Source organism: Dromiciops gliroides, chromosome 4, assembly GCF_019393635.1.
Source record: "Dromiciops gliroides isolate mDroGli1 chromosome 4, mDroGli1.pri, whole genome shotgun sequence".
In the NCBI taxonomy this organism is placed as follows: domain Eukaryota; kingdom Metazoa; phylum Chordata; class Mammalia; order Microbiotheria; family Microbiotheriidae; genus Dromiciops; species Dromiciops gliroides.
The window spans coordinates 213,776,148-213,782,147 of NC_057864.1; positions in this window are offsets into that span (position 1 = coordinate 213,776,148).

Consider the following 6,000-nt stretch of genomic DNA (forward strand, 5'->3'; position numbering starts at 1 on the left):
AATTTCCCTAATGAATATTGATGCAAAAAATTGAAATAAAATACTAGTGGGGAGATTGCAACAATATATCACAAAGATCATATACTATGATCAGGTGGGATTTATGCCAGAAATACAAGGCTGGTTCAATATCAGGAAAACTATCAGCATAATTGACCTTGTCAATAACAAAAAACAACAAAAATCATGATTATGTCAATAGATGCAGAAAAAGTTTTTGACAAAATATAACACCCATTCCTATTAAAAACACTAGAAAGTATAGGAATAAATAGAGCTTTCCTTAAAATGATAAGTAGTGTCTATCTAAAACCAAAAGCAAGCATTATCTGTAATAGGGATTAACTAGAAGCCTTCCCAGTAAGATCAGTGTTGTATTAGAAATGTTACTTATATGGAACCAGGAGAACATTGTACACAGTAACAGCAATATTGTATGGTAATCAACTGTGAATGATTTAGCTATTCTCAGCAATACAATGATCCAAGATAATTCCAAAGAACTCATGATGAAAAATGCTATCCATCCCCAGAGAAAGAACTAATGGACGCTAAATGCAGATTGAAGCATACTATTTTTCACTTAATTTTTTCCTGTTTTTTGGGGGGAGGGTCTGTGTTTTCTTTCACAACATGACTATTATGGAAACAAGTTTTGCATGATTGCACATGTATAACCTGTCTCATGAAGGAGGGAGGTAGGGAAGAAGAGAATTTGGAACTCAAAACATTTTAAAATAAATATTAAAAATTGTTTCCACATGTAATTGGGAAAAAATTAAGTATTATTCAAAGAAATTCTACCTATAACAATAAGATAAGAAAAAAGAAATTGAAGGAATATGAATGGGTAACAAGGAAACAAAACTATCACTCTTTACAGACAATATGGTGACATATTTAGAGAATCGATTAAAAAACTGGTAGAAACAATGAACAACTTTAGCAAAGTTGCAAGATATAAAATAAGTCCACAAAAATCATCAAAATGTCTATATATTGCCAATAAAACACAGCAGGAAGAAACAGGAAATGAAATTTCATTTCAAATAACTGCAGACAAGGCAGCTAGGTTGTGCAATGGATAAAGCACCAGCCCTGCAGTCAGGAGGACCTGAGTTCAAATCTGACCTCAGACACTTACTAACTGTGTGTCCCCGGGCAAGTCACCTAACCCTAAATGACTTAAAATAAAATAAAATAATTTGAGACAATATAAAATACTTGGGAGTCTACCTGACAAAACAAATCCAGGAACACAATTACAAAATACTTTTCACACAAATAAAGACAGATCTAAACAACTAGAGAAATATCATGCATAGGCCAAATAAATAAAATAAAAATCCTAGCAGTACTACATCTCAAATTGTATGAAAAGGCAATACTTATCAAAATTACCTATTACTGATAAAAATATAGAAAAGCTGATTGGTGAACCAGAAGGGCACAAGACCCAGAAGCAATGAAATGAAGAAGTATAATGTTCTGTAAACTCAAGGATTTCAATTACTGGGATAAGTATTCACTATTTAACAAAAATATCAAGTAAAGGGGCAGCTAGGTGGCATAGTGGATAAAGCACAGGCTCTGGATTCAGGAGGACCTGAGTTCACTTAATAGCTGTGTGACCCTGGGCAAGTCACTTAACCCTCATTGCCCTGAAAAATTAAATTAAATTAAAAATATCTAGGAAAACTGGAAAGCAATCCGGCAGAAATAAGATTTTAGTAAATATCACACACTATGTATCACAATAAGTTTCAAATAGATACATGACCTAGATGTGGAAAAGCATGTTATAGATAAATTAGAGGAGTAAAGAAAGTGATAACTTTCACAACTATGGATGAAGAAAGAATTCTTGACAAAGAATAGACAAGACTGCAGGCAATAAAATGGATCATTCCAATTATTTAAAATTGAAAAGTTTTATATGAATAAAATTAGTGAAGTTATAATAGAAACAGCTAGTTTAAAAAAATCTTTCTGAACGTTTCTCTGATAAAGGCTTAAAACCCAGGATGTGTACAGAACTGATACAAATATAAGAATAAGAGCCATTCCCCAAAATATAAAGCCAAAGGATATAAACAAGGAATTCTCTTGTGTTTTTTTCAAATTTTGAACAGAAAAAACTCTATTTCCATCACAAAGCAGGGCATAAAAAAGAGGATTGTATATGAAACTATGAATCTCTAGCCTGTGCAACTTGCTTCTTTAAAAGTATATCATGGAGGGGGCAGCTAGATGGCGCAGTGGTTAAAGCACCGACCCTGGACTCAGGAGTACCTGAGTTCAAATCCGGCCTCAGACACTTGACACTTACTAGCTGTGTGACCATGGGCAAGTCACTTAACCCCCATTGCCTAAAAAAAAAAAAAAAAAAAAAAAAAAAGTATATCATGGGGGGCGGCTAGGTGGCGCAGTGGATAGAGCACCGGCCCTGGATTCAGGAGTACCTGAGTTCAAATCTGGCCTCAGATACTTGACACTTACTAGCTGTGTGACCCTGGGCAAGTCACTTAACCCCCATTGCCCTGCAAAAAAAAAATTGTATATCATGGGGTGCAGTGGATAGAGCACTGGCCCTGGAGTCAGGAGTACCTGAGTTTGGGTCTGGCCTAATACACTTAATGCTTACTAGCTGTGTGACCCTGGGCAAGTCACTTAACCCCAATTGCCTCACTAAAAAAAAAAAAAAAAGTATATCATCGGGGCAACTAGGTGGTACAGTGGATAAAACAGCAGCCCTGGATTCAGGAGGACCTGAGTCCAAATCCGACCTCAGACACTTCACACCTATTAGCTATGTGGCCCTAGGCAAGTTACTTAACCCTCATTGCTCCACCAAAATTTTTAAAAAGTATATCATACTGTACATATATAACCTATATCAGATTGCTTTCTGTGTTGGGGAGAGGTGAGAGAAGAAAAATTTGGAACTAAAAATCTTATTAAAACAAATGTGGACAACTATTTTTACATGTAACTGGAAAATAATAAAATACTTTTATGATTTAAAAAAAGAGAAATAAAAATTGTGAGAGAAAAAATAAAAAGGAAAAAAGTATATCACAAATTCAACAAATTACTTCCAAAATTGTCTTGCTTTTCTGTTTCCTTCTGAATGTCCTTCTATACTTTTCTGTACATAAAAAAAAAAAGTTTCAGTTGTTTTTTTGGGACATCACTATTGCTAACTCCCCTCACCCTTCCAGTCATGCCTCACCCTCTCCCAATTAAATACATCAATCTCTGGCCATACTTTCCCATGCTTGACCAGCTATATCTTCCTATCAGGGTTCTAGGACCACCCTTGAGGTGTTAAGGATAACTTCTCAACTGCTATCCACTTGAGCCACCTTTCTGGGTATAGTCACCTCACTAATAGCTGCCAATAAATAATATCCCAGTTCCACTTCACCAATTAACATAAATTAGCTTTTGCAAAAGGATATTTACTTTAAATATGTAGCAAGGATGAAAGTATAAACATTTATCCCTTAACACTTCAGAGGCACACTCTCTCCTCCATCTTTAGGGAGAGTGGACTCAGACTTAATTTAGTTTCTGCATATCCGACAAAGTTCATGTCCAAATTTGGCATCAATCCTGGATGAGTTCTCATCTCATCTACCACTAGTCTGGCTACAAAATCTGGCATGGATTCAGTTCCCAGGCTCACTGATTCCAAGATGGCTCGTTCTCCTAAATTCAAAACTAAAAAGGTCATAGCCTCCAATTTCCCATGCCTAATACTTAAGAACAAATAATAAGGTTCATATTCATGGATCCACATGTTGGCCTCAGAAGAAGACCCAAGGCCTCTTCCCTCATAGCATTGTCTCTCATTTTATGCCATTTATTGGAAAAAGAGTTAAAACAAGGGAAGAAATCCACCCAACAGAAAGAGAGAGTCTAGGGAACTATGTCTGGGTACTGCATTTTGAAAGTACTCCCAGTTCTTGTTCTGAAACTGTAAGCCAATCAAAAAGGCTGCTATTCACCGCCTTGTTAGCAGATCTGAAGTAGTTACATAATATCTGCACATGCTCCAAAGTCTTCAAGGCACTTCCAATACACAGGATTATGACTCTTCCCAAAATGCTCTTCTTCTCACACATGGGAAGTTACATCATCAGTATTCTGTGCACTTTTGTAAGGACTACTCTCATTGGTTAGCTCTCCATCACATTATAAAAGCACCTTGTAACAAATAAGCATAGTCAAGAAAAACAAATCTACACAATAGCCATGTCCAAAAATGGATACCTCTTTTTCTGCCTTGAGTCTATCATCTCTCAAACATATTTCTCACAAAAAGAAACACAAGATATCAACAACTACCATATGAAAAAAAATGTTTTGTCACTAGTAATAAAAGAAATGCAAATTAAAATAACTCTAAGATTTTACCTTTCACTCATCAGATGGTCAAAGATGACAAAAATGGAATATGACAAATGTAGGAAGGACTGAAGGAAAACAGGCACACTAATGCACTTCTTGTGGACCCGTGAATTGGTCTGACCATTCTGGAAAGAAGGTTGGAACTATAAGAAAAAAGTTACTAAAATGTGAATACCTCGTGACCCATTGATATCACTACGAAAGTTTATACCTCAAAGATGAGGTGGGGGAGGAGAAGGAAGGAAAGACTCTGTATTTACAAAAAATATAACATCATGTTTTATTATAGCAAAGAACTGAAAACAAAGTGGGTGACTACTGATTGGGTAATGGCTAAACAAGTTGTGATATGTGAATGGAATGGAATATTAATCAGCTATAAGAAATGATCAAAAAAATGAATTCAGATACAGCCTTTTATAACCTCTGAGGACTCTCAACTGAAATCACACAAACTGATGAATTATAACCCTAAGCAAGGATAGCAATGTCTCAACCTCAGGGTTCTAGGTGTTCCTCTGAGGGATTGAGAGTGTCTTTCTGTAAAGCTGTCAGCTTGAACTCCTAATATGGTATGTTTTCCTGAATATAACTTGCCAGTTATCAGCGGTCCATTTTCATGTAACCAATTAACACCAATTAGCTTTTCACAAAAGGATATTTATTGAGTAAATATAGCCAAGAAAAAAGATTACAATACCAGGTAATATTATTCCCTATACTGCCTCAACCACTGGGAAGAGTGGGCTCAAACTGAATTCAGCTACTCACTAACAAGTTCACTTCCAAATACAGGAAAACCAATGAATGATGAGTCTGCATCTCTGCTACTGCTGGGCTGCGTCAAGCAGGTCACACCATGCTAAGTTTCCTTCATATCTCAGCATGAATTCAGGCTCATGGATGTCTGGCTCAATAGTCTGACCCTTCAAAGCTCAAAAAACTGTAACTATCTCCAGTACAATTCTCCCCAAAATCAAGAATACTAGACAAAAAATGAGACAAAAACAACAGCAGGATCATGTACTTATGAACTGCATGGTGTCAGCCCACCAATGGCTTACAACTGTCCTTGCCTCCTCAAGCAGCCAGGCAAGAAAGAGGAAGAGAAAAACACTTAGCAGCCAATCATTAATCTGTCTCTTCACCACCTGGCTAACAGACTAAAACCAGTTATAGAATGTTTGTGAATGCTCCAAACTGGGAAACAAAACCCTTCCCTTATATGTCATCCTGCCTTTCCAATAACAGGCTTCTCAGCACACTTCCCGGGCTCTGGGAATGGGAATCCCATTGATCAGATTTGGATTACAAAAAAGAACATTGGATGACTTGTATGAATCCATAGAATGAAGTGAGAAGAGCCAGGAGAACCATTCATATAATGGCTACGATCTTGTAAAGAAAAACAACTGAAATCCTTAAGAATGATGATTGGTGCAATGGATAATTGATACTTCAAAAGCCTAATGTTGTATCACACTTCCTACCTCCTAGCACAGAGCTAATGGATTTTAAATACAGAATGAAACATACATTTTCAGACATGACCAGTGTGTGCATTTGTTTTGGTAGACAATAATTATT